The sequence below is a fragment of the Elephas maximus genome, chromosome 24, assembly GCF_024166365.1.
Source record: "Elephas maximus indicus isolate mEleMax1 chromosome 24, mEleMax1 primary haplotype, whole genome shotgun sequence".
Taxonomy (NCBI): domain Eukaryota; kingdom Metazoa; phylum Chordata; class Mammalia; order Proboscidea; family Elephantidae; genus Elephas; species Elephas maximus.
The window spans coordinates 64,948,239-64,972,177 of NC_064842.1; the positions used below are offsets into that span (position 1 = coordinate 64,948,239).

Consider the following 23,939-nt stretch of genomic DNA (forward strand, 5'->3'; position numbering starts at 1 on the left):
TGAAAGAAAAAGCACAGGAGTGCCTGGCACCAGTGCAGGTACTCAATGACCATTAGCTGTTGGTATTATCCTTGACATCCCCATGTGGGATGAAGTTTTATTACCGGACATCTCCATGTGGATATCTAACAGCTACACCATGTGATCTAGGCTATGAAACAATTCTTGGTTCCAACCACCATTCTCTTCTTATCGATGAGTTTCTCAAGGCTTCGGTGATGGGAGTGTGTGTTTTTCCACACAATGGACGTGATTAGGAATGGTTGGCTATGTCCTACACAATAAATTGCTCCAGCATTCCTATGGGTGACCATTGAGACAAGTTTCAGCCAAGGAATGTAGCAAAGAATTGGAACCACTCTCAGCTGTTCATGCGAGTACTCTCAATCCAGAATATCTGGTAAGTCGACTGTTAGGGATTGAATTGTGTCCCTCCAAAATGTATGTGGAAATCCTAACCCCTGTACCTGTAAATCTGACCTTGTTAGGAAAGAGGGGGCCTGCTTTTATTATGTGAATGAGGTCATACCAATGTAGGGTGGGTCCTAAGCCTAACTCTTCTTAGTTATAAAAGGAGCAGAATACACACAGACACAAACAGGTGAAAAGGAAGACAGACAAAGAAGACAGATGCTTCTAGAAGGCCAGGAACACAAATGATTGCTGGCATCTACTGGAAGCTGAGGTAGACAAGGAAGGACCTCCCACTACAGCCATGCCCTGAATTCGAACGACTACCTGCTAAACTGTGAGAAAATAAATTTCTGTTCTTTAAAGCCATCCAGTTGTGTTATTTTTTGTTATGGAGGGACTAGGTAACTAACACACATACCCGTTCTTATAAGTTCAGCCCAGTGCAGAATAATTTTCTTCCCTCCTTGGTCTAGACCACCCGAACCTGCTCTTTCCCTATCAGTGTCCTTTGCTTTCACCTAAGAGCTATGACAGAGTCAGCTCGATGGTGATGCATTGAAATTTCAATTTATTTTTTATTTATGATTACTATTAATTCCAGTATTTTCTACAGTTTTCAATGGAGACAGTCCTATAATCTATGAATAGCAGTTATACTTTTTCTCTTTTTGTACTAGCTTACACTTCCAGTGTTAAATGTTTAATAAAAGTAATGATAGAAGCACCCTTATTTTATTGTTTATTAATTTTAAAGAGAATGTCCCACACGTCACCATGAACTATCATGCTAGTTGTAGTTTTCCACGTTTGGGAACTCCTTTTCTGTTCCATGTTTGCTCCTAGTCCTTATCTCTCCGTGTGATTGGATTTTATCAACCTGCTTTGCCCCCATCTCTTGAGGTGAGCATATGTCTTCTCTTCTTTCACCTGTGCATGTGGTGAATGAAATTACTAAATCTTTAACGTTCACTCAAATTTATATGCCTACAATAAACCGCCTTGATCATGGCATGTTACACGGTTTATACTTTGCTGGATTTCCTTTGCTGGCATCTTACGTAGGGTTTTGCATCTCAGTTACTGAGTGTGCTTGTCCTCTAACTCTTCTTCTACCATCCTTCTCTAATTTGTTATCATTTTTAAACTAGCCTTAAGGATCAAGTTAGGGGAGTATCTCATGGTTTTCTAATCTCTGTTGACTATGTACAAGATTAAAATTACTGTTTCTTGCATGTTTGCTGGAACCTGACTGGAAACGATCTAGGTCTGCTGTTTTCTTTGTAGGGAGATCTTGAACTACTGACCCATTTTATTTAGTGGTTAAAGGCATCTTCTGGTGCTAATTTACTTAGAAAGAATTCTGATACTTGTTCTAGGTTGCTCGAATCTCATCTTCAAATATTGATTATCAGGGCTTGTAGCCTCATGCAAGGCAATTCATCAATCCCAGATTTCCCCAAAGTCAGGCTCTGCAACTCTTCCCGGTACCAAATTCCCTCATTTAAGACTTATTTGCAAAGAGACAACAGTATGCTATCTACGCAGTTGTTTATCCACAGCCTTCTTGAGTCCATAATGTGAGGATACAGTCTTCTAATACTTTTTTTGTAATTGTTCTTTTTCTTATTTTTTTTTTCCTTTTTTCACTGCCAATACCCCCCTCCCCCCAGTCTAGTAGTTTTAAAGTTGTGCGTTTCAGGTTCAAGTCTGTAATCCAGCTGAGCTTCTGTGTGTGCTGCATGTGTGCATCAAAAGAACACACTTCTAGAAGCAGAAAGCAGGCAGTGCGACTGTTGGGTGGTTGGCGGGGTAGGGGTAGGGGAGCTGCTGCTCAGAGAGGGCGCCCGAGGGAGGCACGAGATGCCGGGCTGCCCATCGCAAGCCCGCAGGCTTCAAGGAGGAGGAAACTGCGTGTGCCATGAGCCTTTTGAGACAGGCCCAAGCCTGCCCAGCCGGGTGCTAACCTCACATCCGCCAGGCTTGCAGGTTCCACCAGGACTAGGGGAAGCCTAAGGCCAAGGAGGGCAAGGTCTAGGGTCTGGACCTGAGAACTGGTTCTGCCACTTGTGATCGCAGCGCTTATGCTGGAAAGGAGGGCAGGAAGCATATCGCAATGTGTGTCCGGACGATGACCCAGAAGGGGGGAGTTGTGGTCACCCACGGACTCTGGATCTGCATATGGAGGCCCCCAGGGTGCAATTCCAGGAGCAGAAGGCAAAGCCACAGAGGCCAAAGTGCACCTCTCCGATGCTTCCCAGGGGCATTTCCTCAAATATGGGGAGCAGTCCCTCCTCTGGGCTAGGGACTTTGTTTCCTCCATTGTCATCACTGACTGTGAGCAGACTCTAGTCTATGCAGACTAATGAGGAGTTATCAAAATGAGCTCCAAACTCCGGATTTGAGTTAAGGATCATAAATTAACACAGAGAAATACGACTTTAGCAATAAGTGACTGTTTGAAGCCCAAGTTGCCTTAAAACACGGAATTTCAGTCTTTCAGCTCCTCTGCTAATCTAGTGACTAAGAACAGGATCTCAATGGAGCTCAAAGATGTGGGGCACTGGGAATACTCTGGGTCTGTCTGCTCACGGCTGATTGCCTGATTCCCAGTTTTATTATACAGCTTAAATACAGACCAGAAGAGGAGTTTGTGGCTTGACACCTGACATCTTAACACCAGTTCCTGTTTCTTGAGGAAGAAAGAGGTAAAATAAATCAGCGTTTACTGTGTCCTTCTCCATCCCCAGAAGTCTTCATGAAGACCCTCTCAGGTAAGGATTGACAGGGAGTGGTTTGGTTTACTATTCGACTTTGTCCTTCAGTCACTTTGTTTATGTCCTGCATGTAACCTATTATGCATTGACAGAAGCATTCTAATTCTTATGCAGAATGACTAGACCTGCTGCAGAATGACTATATTGTGCCTCCCTCGGGCACCCCTGTCTGCGCAGCACCCGCCACCCCCAACTGCCCAACCGCCTCTCTCCTGGCATTCTGCTTCTAGAAGCATGTTCTTTTGATGCAGAGATGCAACACACACAGAATCCCAGCTGGATTACAGACTTGAACCTGAAGACCTTATGCAGAATGACTATTTATGAACCACTAAACTTAGTTCTAAAGCAGGTACTTACCCCTCAGAGAAGGCCCTGGGGGAGGTTGATACATGCATTCCCCAGTGCTCCTGCTGCTCTAGAAGTGCCTGAAATGCCTCTGTGGGAAAGGCCTTCAGATTAGGCTCATGGCCCACGTGGGAATTCAGGCCTATCTTTCTGTTAGAACATCTCATTTCGCTCTGAAAATGTTATTATCCAGTTTATTCACCAGACATGAGTACAGACATCTCATATTTTCAAAATTAATCCCATTCTCTAATACTAATTTGCCTCCAAGAGTATATTCCAAAGTGTTTCCAATAGGCTAGAAAGTCTTTCCAAAGAGGGGAGTCCTGTGCCATGTTGTGCAGTGACAGCAGGGTTGGCATAATATGTTTACCCAGATACCTACCACTTTTTAAAAATTTCTTATTGTGCTTTATTTGAAACTTTACAGAGCAAATTACTTTCTTGTTCAACCATTTATACACAATTGTTTTGTGACATTGGTGGCAATATTCATGATGTGTCAATATTCTCTTGTCCTATGCTCCAGTTCCCCGTTTCCATCCGCCATGATTCCTGTTCCATCCTGCCCTCTTTTCTGTGCTTTTGGGCAGGTTTTGCATTTTTGGTCTCATACACACGATTGAACTAAGAAACACTTTCTTCACGTGTGTTATTGTTTGTTTTATAGACCTGTCTAATCTTTGGCTGAACGGCGAACTTCAGAAGGTACTTTCGACTTTGTTGCTTTCCATAATTCCTGAAATTCCAAGTCTACCACCTGAAGAACTTCCTTTAGTGTTTCATTTAGAACAAGTCTGGTGGTGATGAATTCTCTTAAGCGTCCTTCACCTGAGAATGTCAATATTTTTCCTTTACTCATGAAGGAAATAACAGCCTATAGAACACTGGGTTAATGTTTCTTTTCTTTCAGTGTTGAAAAAATGTTGTTTTCACAGCCTTTTGGCCTCCATGGCTTCTGATGATGAATACAGAGTCATTCCAATTGTTTCTCCTGTGTGAAATGAGTTGTTTTCTCTCTAGCTTCTTTGAAGATATTTTCTTGGTCCTTGTTATTCCACAATTGACAGTGAGGCATTTGGGCGTAAAATTATGTGAGTTTAACTTGTTGGAGTTTGCATAGCTTCTTGAATCTGTAAGTTTATGTCTTTCAACAAATTGGGAAAGTGTTGAGCCAGTATTTCTTCAGATACTTTTTTCTACACTACATATTTTCTCTACACCTTATGGAATTCCAATAAATAAATGTTAGATATTTTTGGATTTTTTTGAGGCTCTGTTCATTTTTTTTTTCAATATTTGTTCTCTGTTTTCAGATTGGATATTTTCAATTGAACTATTTTCATCTCGTTGATCCTTTTGTCTGTCAACAGCATTCCGCTGATCAAGTGAATTTTTTATCTCTATTTTTCCTGTCTAAAATTTTCATTTGTGAATGGTTTCTATGTATTTTTCTATTTTTCTAAGGTGTGCCTGTTACTTCTTTGAGCGTGGTTAAAGTAGCTTTTTAAAATTTTTGTCTATGATTCCAAGACTGTGTCTTACTTCAATCTTACAGAAAATGTTGATGTTGTTTGTTTTAGGAATCACTTGACCCAGTTATGTTCAGGCTGCAGGTTCTTTCTCAACTTCTGGATGCTGTGGCTCAGATGTCAGTTCAGATTTTGAAGACTTTGCAGTGATATTTGGATGTAATCTATGGGAGTGTCACTCAGTCTGGGACCTTGTTGGTGTTCTAACCCATAATGCAGTTCTCAAAGGATTGATCTACTTCTTGGGGTCAGAGCAAAGCATATGCAACTATGGGAGTGGAGGGGGTATGAAGAACAACTTTATGGTATCCCTCTCTTGAGCCGCCTGGTCTCTGTCTCTCTGAGGCTCTCTGATGTCTGAGCAGCTACCTTCCTGGTCCACTGGCAAGAATGTTGGGGCTTTAATCTCTTCATTCTGCCGTGCAATTAAGTGACTGGGTCTGCCTATGAGGCCAAATAATGGTAAGATGGAGAAAATGTAACAGAGATTCCTCTATATTATTTGGTCCTTATATACTTAGGTCAGAGAGAAGGCACACTGTTTCTGGTGATACTTCCAAACAGGTATGGAGAAAAAGGCATTAACAGGTCGATAGCTGCATACTAGGTGTTACGGATTAAACTCTGTCTTCCCAAAATGTATATATCAGCTTGACTAGGCCATGCTTCCCAGTATTGTGCGATTATCCACCATTTTGTCACCTGGTGTGATTTTCCAATGTATTGTAAATCCTACCTCTATGATGTTAATGAGCGAAGATTTGAAGCAGTTATGTTAAGGAGGCAGGGCTCAATCTACAAGATTAAGTTGTGTTTTAAGTCAATCTCTTTTGAGATATAAAAGAGAAAAGAGCAGAGAGACAGGGGGACCTCAGTACCACCAAGAAAGAAGTGTCAGGAGCAGTGCATCCTTTGGACCTAGGATCCCTGTGCTGAGAACCTTCTTGTCCAGGGGAAGATTGGTGACAAAGACCTTCCCCTAGGAGTGACAGAGAGAAAAAGTCTTCCCCTGGAGTTGGCACCCTGAATTTGGACTTACAGAGCCTCCTGGACTGTGAGGGAATAATTTTCTTTGATAAAGTCATCCGTTTGTGGTATTTCTGTTACAGGAGCACTAGATATCTAAGACACTAGGTACCAGGAGATGTACATTTCCCAGCTCTTTCACTCCCAGGGCCACTATGACTAAGTAGCCATTGCCATAAATCCATGCGAGCAGACTATTCTGATTACTGCTTTGACTCTACTGTCTGTTATGGTAACCACACCCACCTTGTCTTTGTTGATTGAGTGCCACCACTTGGCTGCTACCACCATGGGGTCCAGTCAACTGCATTGTAGTCAGGTGTCTTAATTCAGTTAGGGCAGTTCTCACTGTGGACTCTTACTTACATAAAATAGCAACCACAGAAGTCTTCAATAATGCTGGGGCTTGCTGCACAAATTTGTACCTCACTGCTATGGTAAAAAGAGAGCCCTCTGGGCACTCCGTGTGTGGGTCTGTGGGTCCAGCCTAATAAATCCATTCTAACCTGCCAATTTCCCTCATCCTTTGGTTACCTTCTCCTACGGTATACCATGGCAGATCTGCCATTTCCACTTGATTTATTGTAGGCCACCACTTAATCCATGCTTCAGTAAACCAGCCAAATAAACTATGAGATCCTTTTCTAACCTCTGAAGCTGAAACACTGAATGAAGAATCTATGCTTCCTGGGTCTATATCAATAAACTCAGACTAATCCACCTTTATGTTGCTTGCACCGTTATCCCACACCCATAATAGCCATTCCCGCACATATTCACCAGGTTTCTGTATGTATATATTAGAAAAATCAAGCAGTTCTTTTGGAGTTTAGCATACCTTCTCCTGGGTCACACTTTATAGTTCACCTTTTGGGGCTTGTTGGGACTGAAGCCTAGGTATAGGTCTAGAAGCAAAAATGGGCAGTGGCAGTGGGATGTTCAGCTGTGTCTTATAAGGCATCTACCTAAGGTGATGCCCCAGGCAATGCCCCAGATACCACCCCAGGAGATAACTCAAACAAGACACTTCAGGCACAGCTGGGGTAATCTCATCAGATGGAGGTGGAAGGGATAATTGTTTTACTGGGAAGGGTGCCTTAGCAGGCAGTTAGAGAATCTCTTCAGATGGGAGTAAGAGGTCTGGTTCTGTTAGGAAGAGCGATTCAACAGAAATTGGAGGTTCATTGTCCCCCGCTTCCTGACTGTCTGCGCATATGTCCTCATCCCGAGTTTCAGGATCCCATTTCTTCCCAATCAGTGCCCTCACTCTAACTTCAGACACCATTTGAGGTTGGATATTCAACTGGCGCTTTAATTCAGTCACTCTTATGATAAGAAGCTGAGTTTATTTTTGGCAGCATTAGCCTTGTTACTATAAGAAATATGGTTTTCCTTCTGGGCACAAGTGGCAGCTTTCAGATCTTGTATGTGGTGCTTGAGCTTTGAGTCCATTTCTTTCATTCACCAGTGTGGCTAGCAAAAGCGGGACCAACCAAGCAGCTCCCTTATTATTCTTATTCTGACAAAATTATAGAAAAGTATCAAATATGTAATCAGGCAGAGCCTTGTCTCTCACAAATATTTGATCCAGTGGTAGTAGTATTTTGCGTATTTCTATTGTCACCTCCCACCATGGATTAGCAATAGCCTGTTTACTAATGGAGACAGTCATCAGTGCCTTTAAGACTAGCCAGACTTGAGAATCAATTCAGAAAACTCATCCTTAAGATTTGGTTCCTCTAGAACCACAGTAGGTACCAAATGTCTTAGCCTGGGATCTCTAGAGGTGCAAAACTAGTGAAGAGAATATATATATATATATATATGGAAACCCTAGTCGCATAATGGTTAATAGCTATAGCTGCTAACCAAAAGGTTAGCAGTTCGAATCCACCAGGCGCTCCTTGGGAACTCTGTGGGGCAGTTCTACTTTGTCCTGTAGGGTCACTATGAGTTGGAACCGACTCGATGGCAATGGGTATATATATATATACACACACACACATGCACACACACATACATATATATATGCATACATATGTTAGTTGTGGCTGTTAGATGCCATCGATCCTGTGTAAAACAAAATGAAACACCGCCTGATCCTGAACCATCCTCACAATCATTGCTATGTTTGAGCCCATTCTTGCAGCCATTGTGTCAGTTCATGTTGTTGAGCGCCTTCCTCTTTTTTTCTGACCCTCAGCTTTTCCAAGCATGATGAGCCTCTCCTGGGACAGGTCCTTCCTGAAAATATGTCCAAGGCACGTGAGACGAAGTCTCGCCATCCTTGCTTCTAAGGTGCATTCTTGGTGTACTTCTTCCAAGATGGATTTGTTTATTCTTCTGGCAGTCCATGGTATATTCAGTATTCTTTGCCAACACCATATTTTAAATGAATCAGTTCTTCGGTTTTCCGTATTCATTGTCTAACTTGCTCAAGCATGTGAGGTGATAGAAAATATCATGGCTTTGCTCAGGCACACCTTAGTCTTCAAAGTGACATCTTTCCTTCACAACACTTCAAGGAGGTCTTTTGCAACAGATTTGCCCAATGCAATACATTGTTTGAATTCTTGACTGCTGCTTCTGTGGGCATTGATTATGGATTCAAGTTAAATGAAATGCTTGATGACTTCAGTATTTTCTCTATTTATCATGGTGTTGCTTACTGGTCCAGTTGTGAGAATTTTTGTTTTCTTTATGTTGAGGTGTAATCCATACTGAAGGCTGTAGTGGTTGCTCTTCATCAGTAACTGCTTCAAGTCCTCTTTACTTTCAGCAAGCAGGGTCGTATCAGCTGCATATCATAGGTTGTTAGTGAATCTTTCTCCAAAACTAATGCCATGTTCTTCTTCTTCGAGACCAGCTTCTCAGAATGTTTGCTCAGCATACAGATTGAGTAAGTATGGTGAAAGGATACCACCATGACACATAACTTTCTGATTTTAAACCACACAGTATCTCCTTGCCCTACTCAAATGACTGCCTCTTGGTCTACGTAGATATTCTGCATGACTACAGTTAAGTGTTCTGGAATTCCCATTCTTTGCTAAGCTATCCATAATTTGTCATGAGCCACACAGTTGAGTGTGCTTGTATAGGAAACAAAAATAGGTAAACATCTTACTGATATTCTCTACTTTCAGCCAAGATCCATCAGACATGAGAAATGATATCCCATGTTTCATGTCTTCCTCTGAATCCAGCTTGAATTTTTGGTAGTTCCCTGTCTGTGTACTGCTGCAACTGTTTTTAAATTATATTCAGCAAATTTTTTCTTGCGTGTGATGTTAATGACATTGCTCGATAATTTCCGCATTGCGTTGGACCACCTCTCTTTGGAATGTGTACACATATAGATCTCTTTCAGTCATTTGGTCAGGTAGCTGTCTTCCAAATATATTGGAATAGTCAAGTGAGCGCCTCCAGCACTGCGTCCGTGTGTTGAAACATCTCATTTGGTACTCCATCAGTTCCTGGAGCCGTGTTTTTTCCAATGCCTTCAGTGCAGCTTGGAGTTCTTCCTTCAGTACCATCAGCTCTTGATCCTATGCTACCTCCTGATACGGTTGAACGTCGACCAATTCTTTTTCGTGTACTGAGTCTGTGTATTCCTTCCGTCTTCTTTTGATGTTTCCTGTGTTGTTCGATATTTTGCCCATAGAATCCTTCAGTATTGCACCTAGAGGCTTGAATATTTCCTTCAGTTCTTTCAGCTTGAGAAATGCCAGGTGTTTTCTTCCCTTTTGGTTTTCTAACTCCAGATCTGTTCACATTATTATTATCATACTTTGTCTTCTCCAGCTTCCCTTTCAGGTACTCTATTGAGCTCTTTTACTTTATTTTTCCTTCTATTCTCTTTAGCTACTGTACATTCAAGAGCAAGATTCAGAGTCTCTTGTGACATCCTCTTTGGTCTTTGCTTTCTTTCCTGTCTTTCTAATGACTTTTTGTTTTTTTCATATATGATGTCCTTGCTATCATCCCACAACTAATCTGGTCTTCGATCATTAGTGTGCAGTGCATCAAATCTATTCTTGAGATGGTCTCTAAATCCAGGTTTGATATACTCAAGGGCATACTTTGACTCATGGACTTGTTTTAATTTTCTTCAGCTTCAACTTGAACGTGAATATGAGCAACTGATCATCTGTTCTGCAGTCAGCCCCTGGCCTGATTCTGACTCATGATATTGACCTTCTCCATCATCACCTTCCACAAATTTGATTCCTGTCTATTCTGCCTGGAATAGTTCACGAGTATAGTCACCATTTATGTTCCTGACGAAAGGTATGTGCAATGAATAAGTCATTGGTCTTGCCAAATTCTATCATGTAAGCTTTATTGTCATTTCCATCATCAATACCTTATTTTCCAACTGCTGATTTGTCTGCTTTGTTTTCAACTTCGCATTCTAATTACGTAATTATCAGTACATCTTGATTGATGAATGCATCACGTTTGATCAGTTTCAAACTGCAGAACTTGGTAAAACCTTCAACTTCTTCATCTTTCACATTCATGATTTGTGTGTAAATTTGAATAATAGTCTTATTAACTGCTCTTCCTGGTTTTCCTGGTAGGCCTGTGGATATTATCCTATTGCTCGTAGTGTTGTACTTCAGAACAGATCTTGAAATGTTCTTTTTATCGATGAATATGATGCCGTTCTCTTCAGTATCTGAATCCTGGCATAGTAGAACATATCATTGTCTAGTTTAAAATTTCCAAAACCAAGCTATTTCAGCTCACTAATGCCTTGGATTATTGACCTTTATGCATTCCATTTCATTTTTGATGACTTCCAATTTCCCTAGATTCATACTTCCTTCCTTAGACATTCTGATTATTAAAGGATATTTGCATCAGTTTCTTCTCATTTTGAGTTGTGCCCCATCAGGAAACGTCATTAAAGTGGGATCTACTTTGAGGAGGTAGCTCTCTTCCACTCGTATTTTGAGTGCCTTCCAACCTAAGGGGTTATCCTCTGTCATTGGATCAGACAGTGTTCCAGTACTATTTGTAAGATTTCACTGGCCAGTTGTTTTTAGAAATAGATCACTAGGTCCTTTTTCCTAGTCTGTCTAAATCCAGAGCTCCACTCAAACCTGTCTACCACGGGGGAACCTGGTGGTATTTGAAATACCGGTGGCATAGCTTCCAACATCACAGCAACATGCAAGCCACCACAGTACAACAAACTGACAGAAGAATGGTGAGAGTTAAAAATAAGAAGAACCAAAAAGAGTGCTTCTTCCATGTCTGCTGATTTAGAGGAACCATGAAAAATTGTCAAGTGAAGAGTGATTCAGAGAAAAACATGGGTAGAGTGGGACCTAATTTCCATAAAAATAAACAAATGAATGTACTTACATGTGTCCCAGCAAAAAGAAGTGTGTAAAAGGGTACATATGTATCTTTGGACACTGGACACTTTGGGGGAGCAGGTACAATATACTTATGTGGGGATGGCTCTTATTATAACTTCTGTATACAAATCTCTGTTGTTAAATGTGTTATAAGAATGTAAAACCTTTTAAAGTTTAATAACATCATACGTGTATGTGTGTGTATTTGAAACATTTTTTTTTTGACTATTTTATATATGTGTTTTTTAGTTATTTTTTTTTTAGTTTTTTTAGTGTGGCTATAGCAGAGATTCCACAAGTGGATAGCTTTAACAAACAGAAACTTATTCTCTCACAGTTTAAGAAGCAAGAAGTTTGAAGTCAGGGCACCAGCTCTAGGAGAAAGCTTTCTCTCTTTGTGGCTCTGGGGGAAAGTCCTTGTCATCCATCTTCCCCTGGCCTAGGAAATTCTCAGCGCGTGGACGCTGGGTCAAAAGGACCTGCTCCACTCCAGGCACTTCTTCCTTGGTGGTATGAGGTCCCTCTCATTTCTGCTCACTTTTCTCTTTGTATCTCAAAAGAGACTGACTCAAGACTCACCCTTATCCTGTAGATTGTGTCCTCCCTCATTAACATAAGTGCCTCTAATCCTGCCTCATTAATGTCACAGAGGTTAGAATTTACAACACAGAAGTAATCACATCAGATCACAAAATGCAGAACAACCACACAATACTGGGAATCATGGTCTGGCCAGGTTGGCACACATTTTGGGGGACACTATTCAATCCATAACAATAGAGAAAACACTGTCTTCAATGCCAGATTCAGAGACTTTTATCCATCTGTGAAGGGCAAACACAGAAATTGAACAAAATTCAGACCAGCGAATTATTGCTTGCTCTTGGAACTAATGACTTCTTCTGGTCTCTATGCCTGGAAATGGCCAAAAGGAATTCTGTGAGGATTAATTCAGTTATTGCTCAAACATCTACTGCATGTACATGTCTACAGGTAAGGAAGAATGCTGGACACCGTGTGTGATTCATTAAGTAACACAGGGACCATTAGACTATTGTTCTCCTTCTCTGATATGCCACTATCACCTTCTCCCCTTGTTGCTCTCCTGAAAAACCCACACTTGTATATTCTAGGCTTTTTTCCAGGATTGAATTTGCAGGAAGTTAAAGATATATCTTTGAAAGATAAAGAAGACTTTGGCCACATTGTCTTTAGACAGTCGAACTTCGCAGCCAAGCTCTGTGCAGGATGGGAATTCACAATCCCTCCTACTCAGTACCTCTGAGCAGGACGGGATTTCTGTTTCATTATCAGGAGACTGTGGAATTCACCCCTCTTCAGAAAACTTACTTTCCTTTGCCTCAAACTGTCCCTCTCAGGATCTGTCACGGTCACTCTGAGAAATTCACATGGGCAGCCTGTATGGAAGTGCCCATCCTAGAGGCCCTGCCCTCCCTTCCTTGCTCCATAGGGCTTCCTCTGACACTTGGGGTCACATCTCCCAGGGAGAACACACCTCTGGCACTTCCAGGGATTCCCAGGCCCTGGGATACTGTGGATGGGACTTGGAACTCAATCTGTTTCTTCCCATCCTCACCTTTGGTTATCTGTGTTCTGTCTTCACCAGATTTAGGAGGCCTTGTCTTCCCTTTGCTCATTTCATTTCAGTCAGGCTTTTCTATTCCAACTCTCTGATCTCAGAACAGATCAGGTTAGACCACAGAAAAGAGAAAGACCAAGCAAACATCACTGATCTGTGCAGAAGCTGCTGGGAAGGGATTCGATTCTCATTGGTTTAGGGTTTTATGCCCACTGCTTACCAGCAGGCAGGTTCCCCCCAGAGTCTGGCTTCTGTCTGGTACCTTGTACTACAAAGAACTCAGTGACCAGCCCACCTTCACAATCACACCTCCCTTAGAGCTATCTTTGCAGAGGCTCTTTCTCAGACTTCCATGTCCCACTGAAATCCTATTTCTCTTTCCTTACAAACATTATGCTCATTCTCAGGGCCCTGAGACCTCATCTGCAGATGAGTCTTGTCCTCTTCTCTCCTTGGTGGGGGAAGCTTTTGAGTGGACCTCATGTCTTCGGACAGCTATCCTGGGGCTTCTTCCACCCTGGTGCTGTAGGGCTGCATCTCTCCTTGTACTAGAGGGGGCGTGGAAGGGGCACAAGGCTAAAAGAGGATGGATCTTCCAGGTGAGGTGGGTTTAAGAAGCCTGAATGAACTCCTTCCCTGAAGGGTGCATATTTTGCAGTCCAGACATCCTGCTTCTCTCAGTCTAAGAGTCCTAGCACGTCTTCAGGTGCTTTCTCCTTTGACCTTGAGGCCATGCCTGCAACCTCTGCAGCCAGGTCTCCCACATGTGTAGCAGCACCAGTAGGTGTGGTAGCTTCTTCAGCCCCTGTCTCCTCCTCCAGATGCTCCTGGAGGTGCCTGGCTCTTCTTGCCAGGACTCCAGGATGCTGACCAGGGACTCAGTGTTGGTTAAAGGATGTCGGCCAGTAACCACGTGTCCTCATTTCCTTTGAAGGCTTAGGCTAGTTGCCTGGACAGAAGACAGCCAAGGTCAGTCTGAGCCTAGACACCTAGTGACCTGTGACACTGCAGGCAGTGAGAGATGTTAATTTCCATGCTCAGGTATCCGCAGGTGGCGGATTGAGAGTGGTCAGAGGAGAAGTGTAACTAGAGATCACACACTCATGAGGGCACAGGCCAAAGGTCAGGGAAAATAGCTGAGGTCGTGGAGCTCTATCAGAGCCAGTCTAGGGCCCAGGCCTCCCTCCTATACGTGGCAAAGAGGAGATCCATATGCCGCCATCCGCAGACTCTGGACTGCTGGGGCCCTAGTTGCCCGGATTTTGGCCTTGTCTTTGGAGAAGTGATGCGCATGCAGTGTGCCACCGGGGGCTGTGGCCCAGCAGAAGCAAAATCTTGAAAATGGGGGCTTGATATGACTTTGCCTGTGCTCTCCTTTGGCTGAGTGCCATCCTGTGTTTCCTAGCAGGAGAAGGCATTCGTGGAGAGAGGCGGATTCCATGTGTGCAGGCAAAGTGTGTGCTGAGATGATGAGTTGCTGGAGACCAGGGTGGACTCTTCAGACCCAGGATAGGCCTCTGGCAGGTATGTGTCAATGTTTTCTGCCCATGGCACTCACCCGGGTATTTGCATAGAATGTTATCAGCGGAATTAGTAGTCTCCGGAGAGGCTGCCACATGTCAGCAAGCTTCACCGGGCAGGGTCTGCCCATGATGTAGCTCCCCAATCAATCCCTACTCTCTAGACCTTCCAGATAGACTACCAGATCTTGTCTGCCCATGGGCAACCAGTAGAGCCAGAGGCCTTCCCCCTTTGCTCTTTCGTCTCTAGGCATTCTCTCAGACACTCCAAGCTGTGAAGTGACTCGGGGAGAGAAGGAAGAGATTTCAGAGTATGAACACATACAGAGAGAGAGGCAAGAGATGCTGAGTGGGGATGTCTTGCGTACTGATATCCTGAGGAAGGTGGGAAAATTGGACCCTGGCCTGCTCTGCCAATGCCCTGAACCAGTCTGCACCAGGGGCTCCCATGTGCCTGCGTAGCCTTTCCCAGGGTGTGCTGAAATCCTGTGGCCACTAGGTGTCCTAGGTCACAATGGAGGGCCCTGTGTCATCTGCCTGGCAGACTGGATCTCTGCCATTGGCTGAGTCTTGTCACCAGGCCCATCATAAGCTCCGCCCACTCTTCCGGTGGTGGGACTCTCTCCATGGTGATGGCAAAGAAACCTTAGTTACGCCCACCTGGCCTTCACTTCACCTACCTGGCCTGCTGACCCTCACTCAGACCTCTGCGTTGATCAAAATGAATGTTCCCCAGTGGCCAGGTGTCAGCATCTGGTATAAAGGATTCGGGACCTTGCCTGAGGCAGAAGGCAGCCTAGGTCTGCGAGTACCTGGAAGTCTAGTGACTTGTGACGCTGCTGCCAGTGACAAATGGTGACTCCCACACTCACATATCCCCTGGTGGCAGAATGATAGTGATGGGTGGAGAAACATGGCTCCGGAGCACACGTTCAGTGGGGCACAGGCCAAATGCCAGGGCCAGGAGTGGACGTCGTGGAGCCGAATGGCGAGCCAGTGAAGGGCCCAAGGATTTCTCCAATGAGGCAAAATGCAGATCAAGCCAAGGAACACAAATATAAAAGAGCTGAAGAAATTAAAATGTTACTCAAGAACATAATTAAAAATTTAATAAGCTGCAAGAAACCATAGAGAGACTGCAATCAGAAATTCAGAAGATTAACAATAAAATTACAGATTTAGAAAACTCAATAGAAAGTAAGAAGAGCACAATCGAAGAACTGGAAGGCAGAATTATTGAGATTGAAGATCAAACTCTTGGGACTAATATATTTGAAGAGAAAGCAGATAAAAGAATTTTAAATGAGGAAATCCAAAGTATCATGTGGGACTTTATCAAGAGAAATAACTATGAGTGATTTCAGTTCCAGAACAGGGAGGGCTAACAGAAAATACAAAGGGAACTGTTGAAGATTTGTTGGCAGAAACCTTCCATGATATCATGAAAGATGCTCATTGAATTCCACATAAGGTAGATCTCAAAAGAAAGTGACCGAGACACATAATAATCAAACTTGCCAAAATCAAAGATAAAGAGAATTTTAAGATAGGCTAGGGATAAAAGAAGTCACCAACAAAGGAGAGTAAATAATAATAAACTTGGACTACTCAGCAGAAATCATGGAGGCAAGAAGGCAATGGGATGACTTATACAAAATATTGAAGGAAAAAAATTGCCAGCCAGGAATCAAACCATAACCGAGGCCCTCTGGTCTTCTGGCCCTCTGGCCTTAGCCCTCTAACTCTAGCCCCTAAGCCCTGAGCCCCAAAGCCCCTAAGACCCTAAGCCCTTAGGTTCTAACCCCCAAGGCCCTAAACTCACTCTAACCCTAACCCAAACCCTAACCCCTATACCCTAAACCCTACAACCTAAACACCTACACCCCAAAACACTACACATCAAAACCCTACACACTAAACCCTATACTCTAAGCCTCAAATCCTAAACGCACACCTCAAATCCCAAAGCCCAAACCCTAAACCTAACTGTAAACCCTAAACCCTAACACCTAACCCTAACCCCTAACCACCCTAATCCTAACGACCCTAACCCTAACCCTCGAACCCTAACCCTCTAACGCTAACATGAAACCCTAATCCGAAACCCTAACCCTCTAACCCTAGCCCTAATCCTAACCCCAACCTCCAAACCCAACCTCAAACCCTAAACCTCAAATCCCTAGCCCTAAACCTAAGAATGAGCCTAAGCCTAACCCTATCACTTAACTCTAAATCCTAAACCATAACACTTAAAACCCTAACACGCAAAACCCTAACACCCTTAGCCCTAACACATTTAACCCTAACACCCTAAACGCCAAAACCCTAAACACTAACACCCTTAACCCCAACCCCTAAACCCTAAACTTAAACGCTAAACCATCTAACCCTCTAACCCTAATACCCTAAACCCTAACCCCAGCCCCCAGCCTTAACGCTCACTCTAAGCCTTAAACCTTAAGCCCTAAACCCTAGGCTCTAAGCCCTAAGCCTAACCCTCTAATCCTAAACCCTAAAACCTTACCCCAAACCCATCCCAAACCCTTAAACCTGAACCCCTAAGCCCTAGCCCTAACTCCTAACCCTAAACCTCTAAACTATACCCCTAATCCTCTAACCCTAAACCTCTAACCCTAACCCTCTAACCCTAACTCTCTAACCCTAACCACAACACCAACCCCAACCTCTGAACCCTGAAACCCTAACCCCCTAACCCCAAGCCTCTGAACCCTAAGCCTAAACCCTCTAACCCTAAACCCTAACCTTCACCCCCTCACCCCCTCACCTTCTCACTCCCTCACTCTATAATCTTCTCAACCTCTAACCCCCTCACCCTCTAACCCCTCACCCTCTAACTCCCTCAATCTCTAACCCCCAACCCTCTAGACCCCAACCCTCTAACACCCACCCTCTAACCCCAAACCACATATCCCAAACAAACCCAACACCAACCCCAACCCTAAACCTAAACCCTAACCCCTAAAACCTAACCCAAACCCTAACGACTAAACCCCAAAACCCTAAACCCCAAACTGCAACCCCTAACACCTAACCTGTAACTCCAAACTCTAACCTCAAACCCTAAACCTAACCCTAACACCTAACCCCAACCAAAAAACCCTAACCCTAAACTCTAACTCCAAACACTAACAACCTTAACTCTAACAACCCTAACTCTAACAACCCTAACCCTAACATCCCTAAGCCCAAACCCTAACCCTTTTTGTTAGCAGCCGTAGCACTTAACCACTAGCCACCAGGGTTTCCATGAGCAGTCACAGGAATAGACATATGCACACCCGTGTTCACTGCAACATTATTCACAGTAGCAAAAAGATGGAAACAACCTAAGTGCTCATCCACAGAGGAATGGATAAACAAACTACGGTACATACACACAGTGGAACACTACACGACAATAAAGACCAATGATGAATCTCCGAAACATCTCACACCATGGATGAATCTGGGGCGCAGCACACTGACTAAGTCAATCACAAAACGACATATACAGTAAGAGACCACTATCATAAAAACTCATGAAAACATTTACGCACAGAAACAATCCTTGATGTTCACCAGGGAGACGAAGAGTGGGTAGAGAAAAGCCAACTAAACAATAACCAAAAAAACCAAACCCACTGCCGTCGAGTCAATTCCAGCTCATAGTGACCCTACAGGACAGATTAGAACTGCCGCATAGAGTTTCCAAGGAGTGCCTGGTGGATTCGAACTGCAGACCTTTGGTTAGCACTGGTGGCTCTTAACCACTACGCCACCAGGGTTTCCAACCAAACAACAGATCGGTGGTAACTCTGGCGAAGGAAGAGACGGTACACAAGACTGGGGAATCAACCTCAGCCTCACTCTAACCCTAACCCTAAACCACTTGTGCCCGAGCCTAGTAACCCCAGCCCTAACCCCAACCCCCAACCACCTAAAACCTATACCCCTAAACCTAACTCCCAAACCTCTAACCCCCAAACCTGAACCCCTAACACCAAACCCTAACCCCTAACCCTAATCCTCTAACCCTTCTGCATCTCTGGGCCTCTCGACTCTCCGTCTATTTTCTCCCTCCAAATCCTACTAACACTCAGTGGAATTTTGAAGTTTCACCTGTGCTTTGCTTCTTGTTGTCTCCACCGGTCCCATCAAGGCACTGCATCATTTGCTCTGCTTCACTATTCAGTTCCAAAACCATGGCTTAGAATCGCCTGACACTGAACTTCAGCGATTCGGCGCAAGGCCGCGAGAGGGCGCGGGCACCGCCGGTTCTGTTCTGCCCACCAGGCCCTCTGAGCATGGGAACCTCCTGGACCTAAGCCGGGACCGACCTGGGTACCGCTCCAGTGGCGATAGCAGAAGCTTTTCTTCCCGAGGGACCCAACGCCCCAGGGCGCTCTCTCAGTACTCCCATTAATGCTATGATTATCCTGACGCACTCCTTCTGCGAGACCTAGTGGGTCCTCGACCAGGCCCAGCCTTCACGACCCGCACCCCCCTGCCGTGGTCACGTAGAGGAACCTGCAGGGCCGCGCCCTCCCCGCCCAAGCTCTGCCCCTCCATACCCTGATGCCCTGCAGGCCTCTGCTAGGTCCCCTCCCAGGGGAGAGTTGTCGCCCCGCACAGGGAGGGGGGACACGAGGGAACATCCGGAAACCACCCCCAGGCACGAAGCCGACTGCCCGTATTGAGACCATGTGAGCAGGGCTGCCCCGCCAACTGGAGCCTGCAGGGCATCACTCACGTTTGTCAGCTTCTCACTGCCCTCTGGGCTCGGGGTCCCAGAGCAGCCAATCCCCCCCGGGGAGGGGGCGGTCTGTCCGCAGGGGCTGGAAGATGGGGTTGGTGCCCATGGCCGGAGCGCTTAAAACCCTTAGAAACCCTCACAAACCGTCAGCTCCAGATCTTCAAATGTCAGCCCGAGAGACACCTAATCTCCAACCTAAAAAAAAAAACAAAACACACCCGTTGCCATCGAGTCAATTCTGACTCATAGCGACCCTATAGGACAGAGTAGAACTGCCCCAGAGTTTCCAAGGAGCGCCTGGTGGATTCAAACTGCCAACCTTTTGGCTAGCAGCCTTAGCACTTAACCACTATGCCACCAGGGTAACCCACTAAACCTACTGCCCACCAGGGTAGAGGCTCCAAATCCCGCCAGTGTGAGGAACCCTCAAATTCCCTCAGCACCAGAGACCGCGTCCACAGCGACTGGTACACAGCGCCGCACAAACGTTTAAGTTAACAAACAACCTGGTTGCTCAGGCCCCCTTCCTTCTACCCCCACCCCCGCCACCCAGAGGGGGAGCGGGACCCGGCATCCACACTGTTAACAGACACTGAATCCCTGCTTCCACAAGGAGTAGGATCCCCGCGCTGCTCCACAGATTCCCAGGACCCCTTCCTTTCCCGGTGGGGCCGCGCTGACGCCCCAGCCCTGAGAGTAGACTAGCCGGGCGCAGGCGCGGGCGCAGGGTGCCTCAGCCTCCCAGGCACAGCGCCCAAAACAGTAAGGGGCAGCAGGGCCTTGGGCGGGGGATCCCTCTCTCCCCTGTCCCTGGCACCCTACGGAGTCTGGTGGGGGTGGGACGACGAATGGGGGTGAGTGCCCCGCCCTCAGTCTGGAATCTCACCCCCCCGAGCGAACTCTGGGCCTTGGTTTCCCCCCTGGCACAGGGAGCAGGTGGGGGGTGGTGGCCAGGCGCTCATCCCCCAGCTTGGCCCACAAACCCGCCCTGGGCAGAGTAGGGACCTGGGCGCAGCCCTGGACACGGCCTTTCTCCCCAAGCCCTTCAAGACCCCAGGCCCGAGGGCACTCCGCAGCTGGATCCCGCGGCTGGACCCCCCCCCCACCGCCGCAAATCCCTGGGGATGCAAATTCGCAGACCAGCTGCGTCTCCCGGGCCAGAGGCTCCCTCTCGCAGCCTCTAGAGTGGCCGCTTCCGCCCTCCCCCGCGCTGCGTCCGCCCCTGGGGATCACTCCGGACGGGGTACAACGGAGGGGGCGACGCAAGCTGCTAACCCAACGTCTGGACTCCCCAACCTCTGGAGCCCACGGGATGCTGGGACTGGGACCCGCCCTCCTGGCGCCTTCCCTCCACACCTTCAAGGGGCCGGGCTTGTTCAGTCTGGGAGCGGGCCCCTCCAGCCAGCTGCCGGAGTTTCATACCTTTCAGAGAACACGGCAGGGAAAGCAGCACGAACACCATCCTCTCTAAGGCGCGCCATCCGGCCCGGGCCCCTCACCGCCCGTCCCAGCGCTTCCTGGAGTGACTGGCTGGATGGCGAGGAACGTGGCTGCCGGCCCCGCCCAGCGGCCCGGGTGTGGGGCGGGCGTGGGGGGGTTGGGCCTCCAGAGGGGACGGTGGGGTCTAGAAGCAAGGAGAACACCAAGGTGTGCGGGGTGAGGAGTCGGGAGCCGTCAGGAGAGGGCCCTCTCGAGTGCAGAGTTAAGTATTGGAGGTGCAACGGTTAAGTGCTTGGCTAACTGAAAGGTGGGCCGTTGGAACCCACCAGCTCAAGGGTTGAAAAGATCTGGAGATGGGCTCCCATAAAGATTCTAACCAAACAAAATCCAAACCAGTTGCTGTTGAATCAATTGCGACTCATAGTGACCCTATAGGGCAGAGCAGAACTGCCCCATAGGGTTTCTAAGACTATAAGTCTTTACAGAAGCAGACTGCCATGTCTTTCTGCCAAGAAGCAACTGGTGGGATTCGAACTGTCCACCCTTTGGTTAGCAGCCGAGCTCTTAACCACAGTGCCACCAGGGCTGCGCCATAAAGACTGCAACCTAGGAAACCTTGTGAGGCAGTTCTAAGTTGTCATACAGGGTTGATATGAGTCAGAATCTCTTGATGGCACACAACCACGATTGTCCTAAGAAAAATTCCTCCAAGCATCTGTCTACATGACCCCTGAAGCACACATGCATGCACGCTATCAAAGCAGTGCAGCCAAATACACGAAATTGGAATAGAGACATTATAGAGTGGACAGTGAAAAGTGATTTCTGAGGGGCATGCAGCTCAAGCGGAGGAGGTAGCATACAACTAAATGCCCTTCTCTGTCTATTGTTCAATGGTCTTGAGAAAGAATGTGTCCCAGGAATTAACTGTAGCCCAGGAGAACTTGAAGACAGCAAATACAGAGGACCGGTCAGGATGCTTCTGCAGTGGTCAGGGTGAGGAGTGATGGTGGTAGTGCAGGTGGGAACAGTGGGCAGGCTTGAGGTGTACTTTGGAGCTTGAGCTGCCAAGAATTGCTGGTGGATCAGACGTATGGGATGAGGGGAACGGAGAATCAAAGGTGACTTCTAGAATTCAGGCTACCATGAGAGCATGGTCACCAGAGCCATTCACTACCATGTGGAAAACCATGGAGGAACAAACTTGAGAAAATGACCAAAAGATTTTTTCTGGACATGTTAGATTTGGATGTCTGAGGTCATCCAAGTGTGGAGAACAGTTCCCAGCTGTGGATACCACTCAGAGGTAGAGTAGTTTTCTGGGTTCTAAGAATTTGGAGATCATCAGCCTATAGCTGATTTGAAAGCCACTGGTGGTGTGATGATTATGCATTTGGGTGCTACCAAAAGGTCTGCAGTTTGAATCTACCAGTCGCTCCTTGGAAACCCTGTGGGGAAGCTCTACTCTGTCCTGTAGGGTCCCTATGAGTCAGAATCCACTCGATAGCGACTTTTGTTTTGTTTTGTTTTAATACTAAGCTCAGAAAAGTTGTGTGTCAGCGTTGTATTTTTTCATAATACTTATTCAAGCAGTTTGAATCTACCAGCCACTCCTTGGAAACCCTATGGGTCAATTCTACTCTGTCCTTTAGGGTCACTATGAGATAGAATCGACTCAACAGCAATGAACTTAGTCTTAGAGGAGCCCTTTGTCTGTCAAAGCTGAGAGTTTTACTTCATACTTTTTAAAACTGCCATGTCTCATGTTACTTGGCTACCCTTACAGGAGCATTTTTGGTGCTAACTTGACTTGTTCTTGGTGAAGGGCTCTGTATTCATTTTCTAGGGCTGCCCTAGTAAATTACCAAAAACTCAGTGTCTTTAAAAAAACGTATAATCCAAACAGTCCAAGAAGCTGTATTATATGAAGAAGAAGGGGCATGAGGATTAGAGGAAGACTCATTAACAGCCTAGACATGCAGATGACACAACCTTGCTTACTGAAAGTGAAGACGACTTGAAGCACTTGCTGATGAGGATCAAAGACTTCAGCCTTCAGTATGGATTACACTTCAACATAAAGAAAACAAAAATCCTCACAACTGGAACAATAAAAAAATCACAGTAAACAGACAAAATACTGAAGTCGTCAAGGATTTCATTTTACTTGGATCCACAATCAACACCCGTGGAAGCAGCCGTCAAGAAATCAAACGACATATTTCATTGGACAAATCTGCTACAAAAGACCTCTTTAAAGTGTTAAAAATCGAAGATGTCACTTTGAGGACTAAGGTGTGCCTGAACCAAGCCATGATATTTTCAGTCGCCTCATGTGCAGATAAAGCTGGACAATGAATAAGGAAGACAAAAGAACTGAAACTTGAATTATGTTGTTGGTGAAGAATAATGAATACACCATGGACTGCTAGAAGAATGAACACACCTGTCTTGGAAGAAGTACAGCCAGAATGCTCCTTAGAAAGGTGGGTGGCAAGACTTGGTCTCACGTACTCTGGACATATTATCAGGAGGAATCAGTCCCTGGAAAAAGACATCGTGCTTGGTAAAGTAGAGGGTCAGTGAAAAAGACAAAGATCCTCAATGAGACAGATTGAGACGGTGGCTGCAACAGTGGGCTCAGACATAGCAATGAGAAAGGCCCAGGGCTGGGCACTGTTCCGTTCTGTTGTACACAGGGCCGCTATGAGTTGGAACTGACCCAACAGCACCTAACAACAACATCATAAACTCACTGGATCTCCTGGGAATAGAATGTCACATTCACTGTAGAATAGATAGAGTTTCTTTGTTTGTTTGTTTACCATATTTACTAATACTATGATTTACATTTGATAACTTCCACATTCTGTTGGATTGCTTTTCTTTGGAATGGACACAAACGTGCATCTCTTGCAGTCTGTTGGCCAGGTAGCTAGCTTCCAAATTTCTTTGCATGGTGGAGTGGGCATGAACAGTGCTGCACCTGTTTGTTGAAACAACTCAGTGGGTATTCTGTCAGCTCCTGGAGCCTTGTTTTTCACCAGTGTCTTCAGTGTAGCTTGGACTTCTTGCTTCACTACTACCAGTTCTTCATCATGTGCCACCTCATGAAACGACTGAAAGTCGACCATTTCTTTTGGTACTGTGACTCTGTGTATTC

General features: G+C 45.6%; 1 long non-coding RNA gene across 1 annotated transcript; it reads left to right on the plus strand.

The window, feature by feature from the left end:
- The first annotated feature begins 3,040 nt into the window (after window positions 1-3,040).
- Window positions 3,041-12,063, plus strand: LOC126066818 (uncharacterized). Its single transcript, XR_007515265.1, has 3 exons — window positions 3,041-3,185; window positions 10,210-10,384; window positions 11,801-12,063. It is a non-coding gene; the product is annotated as an uncharacterized LOC126066818 (long non-coding RNA).
- Window positions 12,064-23,939: the final 11,876 nt, after the last annotated feature.